Source organism: Achroia grisella, unplaced genomic scaffold, assembly GCF_030625045.1.
Source record: "Achroia grisella isolate CSIRO2021 unplaced genomic scaffold, CSIRO_AGI_Agris_v1 utg794, whole genome shotgun sequence".
NCBI lineage: Eukaryota > Metazoa > Arthropoda > Insecta > Lepidoptera > Pyralidae > Achroia > Achroia grisella.
Window position 1 is genome coordinate 498,099 of NW_026713026.1, and position 20,386 is coordinate 518,484.

Genomic DNA, 20,386 nt, shown 5'->3' on the forward strand with positions numbered 1-20,386 from the left:
GTCCGTTAGTTTCTGTTCCCCCCCCTTACCTACAGTACTGAACTGACCGTATGCCGGCCATGACGCGCGCGCATTTGTTGTGAATTAAAATAAATTAGAACTGTGTTAAACCTACTGTGAAACTGGAAAGCTAGCGAAGATATCTTCGAGACCCTGAAGCCCAAGAAATCCGCAGAACCATACAGGTACGTGACTGACGCTTCCACCTATTTTTCCCTATATATATATACATAGTACTTTCCCTAACATTTTGGTAGCAGAGAGTATTTTCCCTAACATATGCAACGGAATAATTTATTTAAATATTTATATTTGACCCAAAAAATTAGTGCTGGTTGGTAGTTTGTATTCACACGTTTCGACTTGTAAATGTAAACTTACAAGGATTATTTAAAAGAGTAACACACAAGTTTCTTGCTCGTTCTTCTTGTGATGAGACAGCTTTCCGAACGAGCGGTAGATTAAAAAAATGTAATGACTATTCAAAAGTGCTTACATTAAGTTTATTTGAAGAAATGATTTTCTATTCTATTAATAGCAACCAGAATGATTTTATTATATCACGTGAAATACAACGGTCATTGAATTTGGTAACGAGCTGAAGGAATAAGCAAATTTATGATCTTCAAGTATGAGCCTTTTACTCGTTTGTATATTTGCGTCTCCGCAACTCGTTACTTGCGCTTGTAACCCAAACAGCACTCGAAATAACAACGGACTACTACTGATCCTGACAGACCACCCAACTCGTTATATTATCCCTTTGATCCGTGATCCGTAGCAACGAATTTTTGCTCTAGAAAATATCTAATATAATAAATTCGTTTTATTTGTTACTTTGTGATTTTGGATTCTGGGATCTTTGATTAACAAATTACAGTTATACCTTTTGTAGGTAATATTTTAGATTTCTTGTTATGATAGGAATGGTGAGGTAAAATCGACAGCCTCGATGGTCTAGTGGTTTAGCACACCGCTTTACTATCCGATGGTCGCGGGTTCGATTCTTCGCACGGTACAAACATTTGTATTCATGAGTATGATTGTTTGTATCGGTCTGGGTGTTTTGGATGTATAATTAAAAAAAAAAATGTATCCATGTATTTATATCAGTTGTTTAATACCCATAACACAAGCTCTGCTTAGCTTGGGACTAGATGGCGCTGTGTGAATTGTTCTGAGATATTATTATTATTAAATAAATAATTAACTCACATATTTATATATTAATAATTTGTGTAAATACGTTTGTATTTTGTGAGGAGAGCAATAAATAATTTTCATTTCAATTAATTTAATTTTTTTTACTAGGAATGAATGAATGAACACTTTATTGTTTCTCTCACAGAAAGAATAATTACATAAATTAATATGTACATATTTGATGAAGAAATAAAAACAATATAATTATAATATAGAGGTAACAATGGGCGGCCTTATAAATAGCGATTTTAGGATGGAGAGGAGTGATTTGTGTTTCGAGGTGTAACAATTAGTTGTTGGATATACAATTTACATATCATATACACATACATAACTACATAATAATCATTATATGTATAAAATATACATACATACACCTATATCTATATATATATATATATATACAATAGCGACGTTACTATGAAGATAAGTTTCGTGAATAATATTTTTTAGTTTTATTAATATTTTAGTATAGTTTGTATATTCAACAAAACAATGTGTACTGTAAAAAGTGGTAAATAATAAACATGATTCAAAATAAAAAAGAGCTCGTACAAACACCCAAGGTCCATACCCTACCTGTAGTTACACAATCGGCATGGATACAGCGATTATCCTTGGAAAGTATGTCCCAATACTTTCCAGCAATTGCTGTCTCAAATGAGCGGCATCCAAGAAGTACGAGAAAAAAGGAAGATTCGCGAACGCGAATAGCAGCACTCATTTATTTAGGTTCAAATATAAAAACACAATAAGATTAAATCAGTCGTAGTGATAACCAGACCAGTCCCTACAAGCAGCACTCATTCACGAGTATTACAGATGAGCCAGCCATCACTGCGCTCGACCATATTCTAGGGAACCCATTGGATATGATCTATTTTTGTATACAATTTCATTTGCGTGAAATGGAACAAACATTAATATGTGATGTATTCTCAGAAAGAAATTTCATTTATTGTAATAGTACGATTATTACGCCTCCATATAAGAGAAGGCTTCAAAATTATAGTTAAAACGGATTTGTTTGTGACGTTTAACTTGTTTATCTGTGGCAATATTTTTCTATCTCTATGTCACAACGCCCATTTCTCGGAAGGTCGGTAGTTGAGGAAAACAAACATTGCTCGTATTTCGTATTTGTTAGTTGATACTATGTTAAATTAGTGATATGTTTTTGAAATTATTAACTTCGTTGTATAATAGTTACCAGGGGCGCTAGAGCACGTTTCAATTTCCAAAGGCATGTTGAAAAAATTGGAAAATATTTTAATTTATACTTATTTTCTTGGATTGTATGTAATCTTATTGTGTATTTATATTTAACCCTAATAAATTAGTGCTGGTTGGTAGTTTGGATTCACACGTTTCGAATTGTATAATGTGAACTTACAAGGATTATTTATAAGAGCAATACACAAGTTTCTTGCTCGTTCTTCTTGTGATGAGACAGCTTTCCGAATGAGCGGTAGATTAAAAAAAAGCATTGTTATGACTATTCAAAAGTGCTTAAATTAAGTTTATTTGAATAAATGATTTTCTATTCTATTCTATTCTATTCTATGGAAAACAAGCTGTATCTTCAACTGATTGACGGTAAGTGGTTACCATCCTCTATATTCGTATACGAACAGCATAACTCATGTGATGGTGTGAGACCATAGATACCACTTATACCATTCCAGAATACAAGTACATAACACCTTAGTTATTTATAAATATTATATATTATATTATGTTAGTAATTAAACATTTTTTTATTTAGTACTGGATAGTAGGGAATAATTAAAATTATAATGTAAACAATTTGACGTTACTAATATTATAAAGTATGTGAGCATGGATAGATAGATAGGTGGATGGGTGGATATTTTTTAAATTCAAATTCAAAAATCATAAATGTTGTTTAAATTTGTATTTGAATATATCCTGAAATTTCACTGCCTTATCGCATCCTACAACCGAAATATATCTTACAAAGCAAGCTTAAATAAATGAGGCTGAGATACCCACAAAGATAATTTTTTACAGTCTAACTCTTATAAGAAAACGGTGGTTTTTTTTAATATAACGCAGGGGACAAACGAGCATGCGGCTCACCTGGTGGTAAGTGATTACCGCCGCTCATGAGCACCCGCAACACCAGGTGAATTGCAAGTACGTTGTCGGCCTTTTAAAAAGGAATAAGCTCTTTTCTTGAAAGTTTCAATATCGTATCGGTTCGGAAATACCATTGCTGGAAGGTGATTCCACAATGTGGTTGTGCGAGGCAAAAAGTTTCTAGAAAACCGTACTGTGGAAGACCGCCATTCATACAGATGATCAGGATGGTATTTCAGTTTCTGGCGGGTGGTACGGTGGTGAAACTCAGCAGCTGGTATTAATCCGAACAATTCCTCAGAACACTCCCCGTGATATATGCGGTATGTTTTCATGAATATAATTGATTGTATCGGTCCAGACCGAAACAAATAAAAAAAAAAACAAAAAAATACATACATATTGTACATACATACACCCAGGTATATGTACAATATGTATGTATTTACAAAAAATATCTAATTAGTTATATCACTTATCTGGTATCCATAACACAAGCTCTGCTTACCGTGGGACTAGATAGCGCTGTGTTAATTGTCCAGGACCATTTATTTTTATTTCTTAATTTCATTGCCTAATTGCATTCTACAACCGAAATCTTACAAAGCAAGCTTAAATAGATGAGGCTGAGATACTCGAAGACAAGTTTTTACAGTCTAACTCTTATAAGAACAGTGGTTTATACTACAGTTATTTCCGGGCGAAAATTTAGTAAAACTCTGAAATTGCGTAGGGAGTGTGCGTGATAACTCATCTATTCTATGGCCAGATGTGATATCACGTTATTTGTATGACTGTATGAGGTTCAAACTCAACCGCGAAACACTATATGCCAACATATTTTATGCACGTTTAGGTAAAATAAAAAAGGTCCGCAATACACGTTCGTCGTTTGGCTGTGGGTCGCTGCCGTCTTTATTTTCTTTTTATTCCATAACGGCTGTTTATCTCGTTATGTTTTGTCGTGATTCTCAAAACGAGATAAAGTGTCCGGAAGGGGAAAGGTTCCCGAGTTAGGCCTGACATGATTTTTAATATATACCCTCTCTGTGTCTGAGTTTTTGTTCTCAACTAAATCGATACGGTCTTTCCTCTGGGTGAATAAATTTGTGTTTGGATGTTTGGCAAAAAGATAAGTGAGTGCTATTTACATTCTAAACGCTGTGGGTGATGCTCGTGGCGTGTAGACGAATCGCGCTCGCTGGGTATGCTGATTTGATCCATACGAACATTACGTCTTATGTCCATATTTCATAGAAATCTCGCGTTATCTTTAGTTCCATTATAAACGTAGTCAAACGTTCTTCGGATTTCAGTGACGAGGAAACATTTGACAAAATTTTCATCTCCCTGTCAATCTACAATCATTTGAGCTTTCTGTTTTAATAATGTACTAAACTAGCTTTTGCCCGCGGCTTCGCTTGCGTTAATTTATCCCGTTAGGGGTGGAATTTATCAAAATCGTTTCTTAAGAGATACCTACGTCATAGTAGCTTTATGCATGCAAAGTCTCAGCCCGATCGGTTTAAAATTGACAAAGTTTCATATGAACTTTCATCCCCTATTTTATCCCCTTGGGGGTAGAATTAATCAAAATCCTTTCTTAGCGGATGCCTACGTCATAACATTTACCTGCATGCCAAATTTCAGCCCGATCCGTTCAGTGGTTTGGGCTGTGTGTTGATAGATCACTATGTCAGTCACCTTTGAGTTGTATATATTTAGATAGTATATTATATACAGTACAGTAAATATAAATGTATAATAGTTGCTCTATCTATACTAAATATTATAAAGCTGAAAAGTTTGTTTATTTGAACGCGCTAATCTCATGAACTATTGGTTCGAATTGAAAAATTCTTTTTATACTGGATAGTCCATTTGTCGAGGAAGGTTACGCTATATTACGCTATGTACGTTATGTACATTACGCTACGACCAATAGAAGCGGAGCTGTAATGAAAAATATTGGAAAAGGTGGGGAAATAAAACGCAGACGAAGTTGCGCGAGTCAGCTAGTCAAAAATATACATATAAGGGACAAGAATACAGTAATGTTATAATGATCATCATCATCATCACCATCTCAGACGTCCACTGCTGGACATAGGCCTCCCCCAAAGATCTCCACGACGATCGGTCCTGCGCTGCTCGCATCCAATGCCTTCCAGCGATCTTGACCAGATCGTCGGTCCACCTTGCTGGAGGCCTTCCCACGCTGCGTCTTCCGGTCCGCGGTCGCCACTCGAGGACTTTATTGCCCCAACGGCCATCTGTCCTACGAGCTATGTGCCTAATGTTATAAAATTTAAGAAATATTTATTTAACTGCCTTATAGAGAAACCTTTTTGGAACCTCGATGGTAGCGGGTTCGATTCCTTGCACGCTACAAACAATTGTATCTATTAGTATGATTGTTTGTATTGATGTAAGTGTTTTCTAAGTATATTATGTACTTTAACAAAATGTGTTTATGTATTTATATCAATTATTTACTACACATAATACAAGCGCTGTTTAACTGAGCATGAGTATATGAGTATGATTGTTTGTATCGGTCTGGGTGTTTTCTATATATAATATGTATGTATTTAGAAAAAAAAAAAAACTATGTATTTGTATCAGTTATCTAGTACCCATAACACAAGCTTTAGCTAGCTTAACTTGTGTCTAGATGGCGCTGTGTGAATTGTCCTGAGATATTATTATTATTATTTTACCGTAAGCATTAATACTGAGAAAAAAATCTTAATTCATCCGTTCTTTACCACACTGGCTCTGCTTAGCTTGGGACTAGATGGCGCTGTGTGAATTCTCCAGAGATATTATTATTATTATTATACCGTGATATTATTTTTACGTACACATTCGCATTAATGCTGAGAAAAAATTCTTAATTCATCCGTTCCTTACTACACAAGCTCTGCTTAGCTTGGGACTAGATGGCGCTGTGTGAATTCTCCAGAGATATTATTATTATTATTATACCGTGATATTATTTTTACGTACACATTCGCATTAATGCTGAGAAAAAATTCTTAATTCATCCGTTCTTCAAATGGACAATTTCTTCAAAGAGACATTTTATTTCATTAGAAACGGAAGCCATTTAATCAAACAAGAAATTATCATTTTGCTGCAAATAAAGAAATGTAATTTAATTTGCTAATTTGAGAAGATATTTCAATTACGATTTCTCTTCAAACTTGGATGCTGGTGTAAACCAGTGGTTCTCAAACTTCTAATTATATCTGTGACTACCTGAGGACATTGTTTTTAACTACCACTATAATAATTAGAATTTAAAAGTTCAAATATATAATAAGCTAAAAGGTAAGCTTAAATCTTATATTAATTTTCGAAGTTACGCTTTGTAAACCACATTTACTGGCTTTTTTAAATATTAATTTAAAAATTTTTAATTTTTATAAATTAACATTTATAAAAATAATGTAAAATAAAATATTGCAATGCAATTGCGGAACGCTGCCAGAATCTTCGGAAACTTGCCTACTGTGACTCCTTTTACTAATATATTTTAGTTATTATATTATATTTTATAATAAAAACAAATTTATAAAATATGTTCCTGGTTGTCAATATAAAACCTGACCGGATCACTGATTGAGAACCACTGCCGTAACCCAAAAACAAGGTTTCATCGGGAACCTTTGCTAATTTTATCAAAGACGATACAATATTTACAATCTATATTCAACAGACAATTTATATATATTTTTATTATATAACTACATAGTACAAAAGTCTCTGTCGCTGTCTGTCCGTCCCTATGTATGCTTAAATCTTTAAAACTACGCAATGGATTTTGAAGCGGTTATGTTTAACAGATAGAGTGATTCAAGAGGAAGTTTTATATATATAATACAAGAAATCATAGTCCTCAGGGATAGCAATGCCTAAGTGGTATTGCAGACATCACTTCTTCACACTGAAATTATAGTATAAGAGGCAAGAAATCATAGTCCTCAGGGATAGCAATGCCTAAGTGGTATTGCAGACATCACTTCTTCACACTGAAATTATAGTATAAGAGGCAAGAAATCATAGTCCTCAGGGATAGCAATGCCTAAGTGGTATCACAGGCGTCACGTAATAAAATTCAGAAAATTTTCAACACTTGGGCGTAAGTGACTTTGAATGAATTATTCTTCTAAAAAAAAATCCAAGAATTTTTTTTCTGTCAATGATAATGGAATGTTGCACCCGCCTGCGCTAACGGTTCACACTGACGGATCACCAGTGGAGGCTGATAAGATAAACATGAGGTCAGGTCAGTTAGCCCATCGTGACAAATTCACCAGGAATTTATCACGATGATTTCCAGGGGAACCGCGTGGAGGTCAATTACCATGTCAGGTTGACATACCATTGCTAGTTTTTTTTTTATACTACGATGGTGGCAATCAAGCATACGGCCCATCTGATGGTAAATGGTTACCGTAGCCTATGAACGCCTGAAACACCAGGGGTATCACGTGCGCTTTGCCGACCCTTAAGAAACCTTAATATACCCTTTTTGAAAAACCCCATGCTGTAGTCTCGTGGGAAAACCTCGGCAGGAAGCTCATTCCACAATCTAAGTGTACGCCGGAGGAAACTCCTCTGAAACCGCACTGTTCGGGATCACTTAGGTTCCAGTGTGTGGGGATGAATTCCCTGTCGATGGCGAGCGGGGCGGTGGTAAGCAAGCTAGTAATGGGGTCATGAGTCCATATTACTAACAATCTCTTTCCCACCTGTCCAAGAATATATATATATAGTATACACGACGCTTACCACTTACCATCAAATTCAAATTAAAATATCATTTATCCATCTGGGACGTTTTAGCCGCCCCTGACCATCAAATTTTTTACATTATAATTTAAGTCATCAGCTAAGTCATCAGCTAAATCATCAAGTGTCCAGAATAAGTATATTTGTCCTTTTTGTTTATCATTATATTAATATCAATATATATATAAAAACTTACGTTCTTCGAATCGAGTCTAGAAATATGTCCTTGATTATTACCTGAAAAAAAAATTGTTATGTCAATTAATATTCCTAGTATTAAAGCTTCTTATGAAATATGTATCTGGATTGTGTGTAATATATCAGAAACTTCAGTCCCTTTCGGATAAAATAAAATGGTTATATATATATATATATATACACATTAATATTATATATATATATACTAGCTGTGCCGGCAAACGTTGTTTTGCCTTAAAATAAAAAAAAAATTAGGGGTGGACTACCCCTAACATTTAGGGGGATGAAAAATAGATGTTGGCTGATTCTCAGACCTACTCAATACGCTCACAAAATTTCATGAGAATCGGTCAAGCCGTTTCGGAGGAGTATGGGAACGAAAACTGTGACACGAGAACTTTTTATAAAAGATATACATTTTCTGAATCTTCTCTCATTTTCCTTGTGATGAGACAACTTTCCAAATGAGTGGAAAAGAAAAAAAAGAACGAGAAAGAAACTTGCGTATTGCTCTTTTAAATCATTACATAGTATAAAACAAAGTCACTGTCGCTGTCTGTCTGTCCCTGTGTATGCTTAAATCTTTAAAACTACGCAACGGATTTTGAAGCAATTTATTTTAGTAGATACAGTGATTCAAGAGGAAGGTTTATATATATAATACATGTACACCCGTGTGAAGCCGCGGCGAGTAGCTAGTAATTGATATAAATTTACATTTTTAAGATGAATTGCGTGAACAAACACTTTCCTCGCAGATCCCACGCTTCTCTAAATACAGAGATAAATCGTTGGCTGTGCATATATGAGTATCAGTATATTAAGTTCAACTAAATAAACTGTTGCACTGAGTACATTAAGTAGTAGGCAGGGGCGGATAGTGAATTTTCGGGGCCCTGGGATAAATCTACTTAGATCTTACTTAGGTAGGCCCTAATTATATTACTCAACATTTATTCAAATAAACTTACATTGAAGCACTTTTGAATAGTCAATACATTTTTTTTTAATCTACCGCTCGTTCGGAAAGCTGTCTCATCACAAGAAGAACGAGCAAGAAACTTGCGTGTTGCTCATTTAAATAATTTTATTATTACTTTACATTTTTAAGTTTAAGTGTGTGAATACAAACCACCAATTTACTAATTCAATTAAATACTCAAACAGAAAAAATATTGAATATATAACCAACTGGTTAAACAATTAATAAGAGGAAATCAGTCATAGTGATTAGAGCAGACCAGTCCCTACAAGCAGCACCCGTTCACGAGTATGACGGATGAGCCAGCCATCACTGCGCTCGACCATATTTTAGGGAGCCCAATAACCCGGCCCACCACGCCGCAACAGGTCTGGACATTTTAGTGAGCATGACTATTCAAAACACTAGACCACTGGAATTAGTATAGTCCCAAAAAAAGTAGAAAGTCTGGAAATTTACATCCGGGAAGAAAGGAAAGGTAAAAAAAGCCTTCTGATAGGTTTTTAACATTCTAGATATTTTTTTATATTCTAAATATCGTTTCAGTGGAGACTGGGGCCCTTTGTATTCTCGGGGCCCTGGGCTGTAGCCCAAAAAGAACTCAGGTAGATCCGCCCCTGATATTAGGTAAAGAGCTCGCCATCTGAACGTACCTTGCGAGTTGACTCACTGAACTACTCTCGCCCAAATATTTGCACATCCAATCTAAAGGCCTCATAACGCTAGGAATATTTAACGCACGCTTTATGTTTGTTAAGTACATATTTTCTTTTGTATGATGTGTTTCCCATAAATTTGCTGTATTGGTTTAAGAAACTATGTAAGTAATTTAATGGCTTGGGTAGGTAGTGGTTTAAAACTGCGTTACTGCCGACGGAAGCGGATTCGATGCCTCGCACAGTACAGACAGTATCCATAAGTATTGTTGTTTATATTGATCTAGATATTTCTTATATATATTGAGTATGCATTTACAAATAATATATTTAAGTTTTGTTTATGATCTGTCTAGTACTTATACCACAAGTAGTCACTCAATTATTTAGGTGGGCTGTAGTGTTGCTTACGCAATTAACGTTGCTTTGTTACACTATATATTGTTTACCCTAAGATCAAATAATAATAAAGGAGTTTAGTAAAAGAGTGTAGTAAAATAAAGCAGTTTAGTTTTATGCCAGGTCTTCCCAACTGAAGTAGTATTACAAATGTTGGCATCGTGGCAGGAATTGAACCCGCGATCTTTAAAAGTAATGCGTTGTGTTTTTGTTAACATATTTTCACAAGTTAAATATGTATGTATATGTTAAACTTAAATAGTAAACAGTCGAGTTTCTTGTTAGTTCTTAGCTCAAACCACTATGAACTGACGGTAGATTGGACATATCATAAGTCTGTAATAGACCTATATGATCAAAGATTTTGATTCGAAGGGATTTCTCAGATCATAAGAGTCTGTAATAGACCTAAATATATAATGAAAGATTTTGATTCAAAGGGATTTCTCAGTTAATACATGTTATGCACTATAAACACTTAACGAATGAAACCTACAATCAAGAGTTATGTCTTAATATCAAGTACAATATACACAAGTTATTACATATTCTGTGGTATTACTTAGTTCATGTAGGAGCACATTGCGGTAAAATCTGGATGAAGGACATTTCTCAATGTATTAGGGGTAGCTTGATGAACGGCGGCCGGCTTGCGATTTATCACGCTGCCCCAAAAACTCGACGCGATTACGTATGACTTAGAAGGACGCCGATTGTGGTTAACATTTACGGTTTATTTTCTTTCTATTATAGTAACTAGTGATCGGTACTGCGAGGAATTCGTTTCAAGTAACCTTTATATAAAAAAAAAATTATAAAATTAATTTTTTTTAATTTATTATTATGCTAACGAATAAATTTGTAAATATATAATATATCTAGTTTTAAATATATAAAAATTATAATAATAGTAAATCTATGTATTGCCAACGACAATAATATTACACAATTTCATTTGTAATTAAATTTTAATTTCATTTTTATTTAATAGCTGTTCCCGCGACTTCGTCAGCGTGGAATTTAACTTTATTTTTCTAAAATAAATGTAGTTACATCGGCTACCTGTCAAAAAAAGTCTCGTCATAATCGGTCCAGCCAATTTAGAGATTAGTCGAAACAAACAGACAGACAGACAAAAATTGTAAAAAATGTTATTTTGGTGTATGTACCGTATTTATATTCATATGCATGTAGATAAAAACGGTTATTTCAATATTACAAATAGACACTCAAATTTTTACATTGCACTGAATCGTAAGAAAAATATTTTTTTTCTTTCTTTCTTTCTTTCTTTCTTTCTTTCATTTGTATGCATAGATAAGGGACAAACGAGCTTGTAGCTCACCTGATAGTAAGTGGTCATAAGCAACTTTCTTACTATTATAGTAACCAGTGATTGATACTGCGAGGAATTCCTTTCAAATAACCTTTATAAAAAAATATAGTATAAGGGACTAACGAGCTTGCAGCTCACCTGATGGTAAGTGGTTACCGCCGCCCATGAGCACCCGCAACACCAGGAGAATTCAAGTACGTTATAGGCCTTTTAAGGAGGAATAAGCTTTCTTGAAGGTTTCACTAGGAAATACCATTGCTGATTTAAGATGATTCCACAATGTGGTTGTGCGTGGCAAAAAGTTTCTAGAAAACCGCACTGTGGAGGACCGCCATTCATCCAGATGATCAGGATGGTATTTTAGTTTCCGGCGGGTGGTACGGTGGTGAAACTCAGCAGCTGGTATTAATCCGAACAATTCCTCAGAACATTCCCCGTGATACATGCGATAGAAAATGCACAGAGATGCAATATCTCGCCGCAGAGCCAATGGATCGAGTCTATCACAATATCCTAGATTTGTTGTCTTTAATTAAAGAGTGTTATAGTAAATTGTTTAGTTAAAGATGAGTGTTATAGTAAATTGTTTAGCAAAAAGAAATATTTCAAGCTTCTTATGAAAGATCTTTTCAAATCCAAAAGAAGATGTATTATTTACACTAAAAGAAATTCATCTCTAATTCTTCTATTTTTAACTGTTTTTTTTCTGTTAATATTTAATGGCTTTTGTGAACGCAGATAAAGAGAGAATATTTTAATTTTTGTTTGTCACTGAATAAACTTAAGAAATGGTTGAGGTATAAAACAAATCTTTCACAATAAGAAAGCTACTTTATCAGAGAGTAATACGGTTTATATTTAATGTGGACAGTGTTGTAAATCAACTTAGGTGTGCTGAAATTAGAAAAAAAAGTCAATTATATAATTACTAGGTGTACCCGCGGTTTTAACCGTACGAAATTTATAGCCTATATGTTATTCAGCTATATTATTGTAAAGTTTCATCAAAATCCGTGTAGTTTTCGCGTGAAAGAGTAACAAACATCCATCCATAGACACAAAGTTTCAGGTTCATAAGATATTGGTGAATTCTAGGTTTGATAAAGACAAAATCAAAATGTTTTTGATCTTTACTTTACATAGTATAAAACAAAGTCGTCGATGCTGTCCGTACGCTTCAAATCTTTCAAACTATGCTGTTCAAAATCTACCCTGTACCATATAAGCACAGATTATTATATTAGAGTCCGTTTAGTTTCTCTTCCGCGCTTTCCCTTCCTCTCCCTTACCTAGTACTGAACTGACCGTACAGCGGCCTTGATGCGCGCGCGCATTGTGTTGTGAATTAAAATAAATTAGAACTGTGTTAAACCTACTGTGAGGCCTACTGTGAAACTGGAAAGCTAGCGAAAATACCTTCGAGACCCTGAAGCCCAAGAAATCCGCAGAACCATACAGGTACGTGACTGACGCTTCCACCTATTTTTCTCTATATACATATATACATAGTACTTTCCCGAACATTTTGGTAGCAGAGAGTATTTTCCCTAACATATGCAACGGAATAATTTATTTAAATATTTATATTTGACCCAAAAAATTAGTGCTTGTTGGTAGTTTGTATTCATACGTTTCGACTTGTAAATGTAAACTTACAAGGATTATTTAAAAGAGCAACACACAAGTTTCTTGCTCGTTCTTCTTGTGATGAGACAGCTTTCCGAACGAGTGGTAGATGAAAAACAAATTGTTATGACTATTCAAAAGTGCTTAAATTAAGTTTATTTCAATAGAATAGAATAGAATAGAAATAAAATATACGATATTGAAACCTTCAAGAAAAGAGCTCATTCCTTTTTCAAAACCGATAATGGACTTGCAAGTCCCCTAGTGTTGCGGGTGCTTATGGGCGACGGTAATCACGTACCACTAGGTAGGTAGGTGAGTCGCATGCTCGTTTGTCCCCTGTACTATAAAAAAAAATGGTATAAAAATATTTTTTTTTATACCATGATAGTGGCAATGAAGTATACAGCCCATATTACCGGGGGTGTCACGTACGCGTTACCGACCCTTAGGAACCTTAATATGAAAAACGATTTAAAATTAATATACATGTATTAAAATATACTAGTTATTTATATATATTATAACCTCTTAGGGGTAGAATTTATCAAAATCCTTTCTTAGGCGATGCCTACTTTATAGTAGCTTTATGCAAGCAAAGTCTCAGCCCGATCGGTTTAAATTTGACAAAGTTTCATATAAACTTTCATCCTCTATTTCATCCCCTTGGGGGTAGAATTAATCAAAATCGTTTTTAACGCATGCCTACGTCATAACATATACCTGCATGCTAAATTTCAGCCCGATCCGTCCAGTAGTTTGGGCTGTGCGTTGATAGATCACTATGTCAGTAACCTTTGAGTTATATACTTAGATACGAGCGAAGCCGCGGGTAAAAGCTAGATTTATAATATCGTAGCGCCTTAATGTTGCCATCTATAACCGAGGGGCGTCAGAAAACATGAAGCCCCGCATTTTAATGGCGCCTACTACGATAATTCGCGACGATTCAAAGCCTTCATTTTGTATTATAAACCTTTCAGAGGTGAGAATTTATAAATGTAAATTTTATTGAGAACATTATATTTAGCCTTGGACGTGTATTTCTATAAAATATTAACCCGCAGGTGAAGGTACATACTTTTTGTATTTATTTACATACTAGCTACTCGCCCCGGCTTCGCACGAGTGTACATGTATTATACACATAAACCTTCCTCTTGTATCTCTCGAAAAAAACGCTTCAAAATCCGGTGCGATGATGTAAAGATTTAACTATATGTAGGGACGGACAGACAGCGACAGCGACTTTGTTTTATACTATACTAGCTGTTCCCGCGATTTCGTCTGCGTGGAATTTAACTTTTTTTCTAAAATAAAAGTAGCCTAAGTTATATACCTCGTAACAAAAGTTACTGTCACATGCACATGGTGTATTCTTCTATGTTTTCTACGAAATACTCTTTCAGTATTACTTTCCCTCATAACGTACTGGTAGCTTCAAAGGCACAAGTACTGAATCTGAAGGAGTAATGGTTTCTGAAGTTTGTTGTAAAAAAATCGGGCCAACGGAGCTAAAATATTTTTGAGGACTATTGCAGTACTTCTCATAGAAATAGAAATAATCTTTATTCAAATAAACTCATTACAAGCACTTTTGAATAGTCATATTTTGATTCTACCACTCATCACCACTCATTACCACTCATCATCGAAGCTACTTCCCATTACGACTACTCATAACATAAGTTTTGCTTAGCCAGGAACTAGATGGCGCTGAATTCTTCAGAGTTATTCTTATCATCATTATCTATACATATAAATAAAATTGGAGTGTTTGTAATATTGAAATAACCGTTTTTACTGCATGCATATGAATATAAATACGGTACATACACCAAGATAACATTTTTTACAATTTTTGTCTGCCTGTCCGTCTGTTTGTTCCGGCTAATCTCTTAAATGGCTAGACCGATTTTGATGGCACTTTTATTAGCAGGTAGCTGATGTAATAAAGAGTAATCGAGACTTTTATTTTATAAAAATGAAGTTAAATTCCACGCTGACTAAATCGTGGGTACAGCTAGTCAGAAATAAAAAAAAATGTACATAATTATAAAACGATTCGTCAACGATAAAAAACTAAAAACTTGACCGTCGCGAATCTGAACTCCGGAACGATGAAAGTTTATTCGTACCTGCATAAAATTTAGATGGAATATTCAACATAGCGGCCGTAATCCGCGGAGTAAAATTAAAGAAGTTATGAATTGCAAACTTTAAAGAATACGGTTAGATGCTCGCGTAATTCCAGCGGATCCCTCTAACGGTTTAATTAAGAGAATTCCGAAAGTACTGTTTCATTTTTAAGCCGTAAAAAAGACACTCTGTGTGGAATACAGGCCACTTATTTGTTTATAACTATTTTATATGCTTTATATTTCGAATACCAAAATTATATTCTAAATTGTCACTACTATCTATTGTTCCTTTTCGGTTTCCCTTCCTGGCCCTAGTTAGTAGTGTTTCTTTATAATATTAATATGTACAATATATATGTATATATCCTACAACTCCCTGGTTTCCTTTATCGCCCACACTCGGTAACGATCGTAACACTTAACTATTTGGTTACTTCTGGATATGTCGCAAAAAATTTAAATGTTACATTCCAATTTTAATTAACATCATGCAATTTGACAAGTTACATTATTTTGCATTCGAGAGGACGCGTTTCACAAAATTGCTCTCATATTGACTAACTTTTACCCGCGGCTTCGCTCGCATCGAATCCATTAAATATGAGTACGTTCCATCTTGTATACAGACACGTAACATCAAAGATTTCAAATTTTAAAATAAAAAGTAACCCATGTTCATTCTAATACTTCCAAGAGCATGTGTACAAAATTTCATGATCATCGGTTCAGTAGTTTTTGCGTGAAAGCGTAACAGATATCCCCACTTTCACATTTATAATTGCATAATATATTGCTAGCTACTCGCCTCGGCTTCACCCGGGTCTACATATATCTATCTAAATATATATAACTTAAAGGTGACTGAAATAGTGATCTATCAACGCACAGCCCAAACCACTGGACGGATCGGGCTGAAATTTGGCATGCAGGTAGATGTTATGACATAGGAAATATCCGCTTAGAAAAGATTTTGATTAATTCTACTCTCAAGGGGATAAAATAGGGGATGAAAATTTTGTATGAAACTTTGTCAATTTTAAACCGATCGGGCTGAGACTTTGCATGCATAAAGCTACTATGACGTAGGCATCCCCTAAGAAAGGATTTTGATAAATTCCACCCCTAAGGGGATAAATTAACGCGAGCGAAGCCGCGGGCAAAAACTTCTAAATAAATTTTACAATTATATTCTAAATTTAATTAGTATGAGACTTTGCATGCACAAAGCTACTCTGATGTAGGCATCTCCTAAGAAAGGATTTTGATAAATTCCACCCCTAAGGGGATAAATTAACACGAAAGAAGCCCCGGGCAAAAGCTAGTTCTATATAAATTTTACAATAGTATTCTAAATTTAATTAGTACATTTTGTATTTTAATTCTAAAACTTTAGTTGGTAATCATAAAAACATTACAAAGTACATTGTGGCTTCTAACATAGTGTGGTTTGCCGTCATTTACAAAAGAATAACTTCTGCGAACATTTCAAACAGGAATTCACATATTATATCCTCTAATCCATTCATATAGCAATCGAACTAGAATTAGTGACTGTAGAAATAGGTGATAATACATCATAATCAGCCCACTGCAGAACACTGCTGGATATAGGCCTCTCCCAAGGTACGCCACTGGGCAGGATCTTCAGCCCTTCTCATCCAGTTACTACCCGCAACCCTACGTATGTTGTCTCTCCACCTAGCTGCGGGGCGTCCTACACTACGTTTACCAATTCGCGGTCACCACTCTATAACACGTCTACTCCAGCGAACATCGGTTCTGCGACAGATATGACCAGCCCATTGTCACTTCAACTTGCAAATACGATAATACATTCAAATGTAATACAGTAAAATACGAGTGCTGCTTGTAGGGACTGGTCTGCTCTTATCACTACGACTGATTTAATCTTATTGCATGATTATATTTGACCTAAAAAATTAGTGCTTGTTGGTAGTTTGCATTCACACGTTTCGACTTGTAAATGTAAACTTACAAGGATTATTTAAAAGAGCAACACAAGCACAAGTTTCTTGCTCGTTCTTCTTGTGATGAGACAGCTTTCCGAACGAGTGGTAGATAAAAAACTAATTGTTATGACTATTCAAAAGTGCTTAAATTAAGTTTATTTGAATAAATGATTTTCTATTCTAAATAACTGTGAATACTTGCGGAGCAAATTACGAAATCCTTCCGCTCCGAGGCTGTCAGTGAAAGGGCTATTTCAGGTGATAATGAACAGCTTAAACGATGAAATATTCTGTCAAATCAATACTAATATTATAAACGGAGAGAACGATATTATTACGAACATATTAAATTCAAGATCTACTGCACCGTTTTAGAAAATATTTCCGTGTTTGAAAGACACATTACAAGAAGACATATTCTAGATATACTGCACCGTTTTGGAAAACTTTTCCGTGTTTGAAAGAGATATTATACATTCGAGATCTACTGCACCGTTTTGAAAATATTTCCGTGTTTGAAAGACATAACTCCCAAGTGACATATTATACATACTAGATCTACTGCACCGTTTTGGAAAATATTTCCGTGTTTGAAAGACACATAATTCCTAAGTGACATATTATGTATTCTAGATCTACTGCACCGTTTTGGAAAATATTTCCGTGTTTGGAAGACACATAATTCCTAAGTGACATATTATGTATTCTAGATCTACTGCACCATTTTGGAAAATATTTCCCTGTTTGAAAGGTACATTATTCCAAGAAGACATATACCTTAATATGTGAAGTAAAAACTTTGTCACTTAGGAATTCCTAAGTGACATATTATGTATTCTAGATCTACTGCACCATTTTGGAAAATATTTCCCTGTTTGAAAGACACATAACTCCCATTTGACGTATTATACATACTAGATCAACTGCATCGTTTTGGAAAATATTTCCGTGTTTGGAAGACACATAATTCCTAAGTGACATATTATGTATTCTAGATCTACTGCACCGTTTTGGAAAATCTTTCTGTGTTTGAAAGACACATAACTCCCAAGTGACATATTATACATTCTAGATCAACTGCACCGTTTTGGAAAATATTTCCGTGTTTGAAAGACACATAATTCCTAAGTGACATATGTATGCTAGATCTATTGCACCATGTTGGAAAATATTTCCGTGTTTGAAAGATACATTATTCCAAGAAGACATATATATATATATAAAAAATATGTCACTTATGTGTCTTTCAAACATGGAAATATTTTCCAAAACGGTGCAGTAGATCTAGAAATGAAATGAAATGATATGTATGTATTTATTTGCATGAAATATGGTATATATACCATATTATATATTCTAGATCTATTGCACTGTGTTGGAAAATATTTCCGTGTTTGAAAGGTACATTATTCCAAGAAGACCTTAATACGTGAAGTAAAAACTTTGTACCCCGTTTTACGAAAATTCGCTCACTTATAGTTTTTATATAAGACTGCAGATTTTTTTAAATTATGCATGAAAAATACATTACACACTCTACCATGTATTAGACACATGCTGTAAATAAATTGGCAAAAGAAAAAATAAGTAATTCAATTGAGTTTCTTGCCAATTCTTCTCAATCTATATACCGAACTAGTAGGGAAAATAAATAAAATTATAATGCAAAAAATTTCACGTTCATAAACGGCTAAAATGTCCTACATGAAATAATAAATAATTTTTGAATTTGAATTTGTATTTGAATTTATAGTCTTTGACAATAGAACCTTAATTCAAATTCAAAAATCATATATTCATATAGGACATTTTAACCGCTGATAAGCGTCATTAATTATGACTTAATATCGACCACAGGGTGACCACTAGTTATATGTTAATACATATGCAAATTATAAAAGTTATGAACACATGTGTCAGACCGGTCTTGACACTAGTAATTCACAAACAACAGCCAAATACGATTTCAATATACAGAATGTTTTAAAAATAAATAAAAACGCTCTCGATCAATTCCTGCAATTTGTGCTGCCATGTTATTCGATACTGCCCACCATTTGTTCCGCCCAGTGAATGGCCAGTAACACGAATGAAACAATAAAAATCTAATTCAATTGAGGTATAAAATAAAAGCGATTCGTTCCGGATGAAAAGTCGTTAGGCGTCGCTGTAATTTTTTGTTGCAGGCTGCATTGCTAACAACACTATTCAGTTCACTAACAACCGTTATAGTACGGTTCAAACACGGCTAGTTGTAACTCAGTTTTGGAGTTCCGTAGTGAGAGGTTTAGTTATAACTAGGTTCACCCGCGAATTTTCTGAAATAAAAGAATTTTTATAAAATAAGTCAACGTCGAATATAACTTTATTTTTCTAATATAAAAGATTTTTTCTAAAACAAAAATAGCCTAAGTTACTCCTTATTACATCAGCTACCTTCTAAAAATAGTCCCGTCAAAATCGGTCCAGCCATTTCAGAGATTATCAGAAACAAACAGACAGACACATAAAAATTGTAAAAAATGTTATTTTGGTGTATGTACCGTATTTATATTCATATGCATGTAGTAAAATATGATTATTTCAATATTACAAACAGACACTCAAAATTTAATTATATGTATAGATTATAGATAGAAGAGAAATGCTCACTTTTGGGGTTCCGTAGTGATAAATATAGATATAGATATAGGGGGAATGGGAAAGCAAATAACAACTTATATTTCCTAGGTTGTCTGTAAGAGATTGCTTTGAGCGATAAGGCCGCCTTTTGATAGCATCACTACATAGTATAAAAGACTACATAGTTTGTATCGGTCTGGGTGACTTCTATGTACAATATATATGTCTATAAAAATATATATCTATCATAATCGTATTTGTATCAGTTATCTAGTACCTAGAACACAAGCTTCAGCTAGTTGAACTTGGGTCCAGATAGGTCTGTGTTATTATATAAATGAAAGGTAGGGAAAAAA

The 20,386-nt window shown here is 34.3% G+C and overlaps 1 protein-coding gene across 1 annotated transcript in view; it reads right to left on the minus strand.

Annotated features, from left to right (window-relative positions):
* LOC131851627 (nephrin-like) overlaps nucleotides 1–20,386 on the minus strand; it is a gene marked incomplete at its 3' end in the record, with an annotated part of 550,959 nt that overhangs the window by 489,402 nt on the left and 41,171 nt on the right. The gene's annotated exons all lie outside the window — the stretch shown is intronic.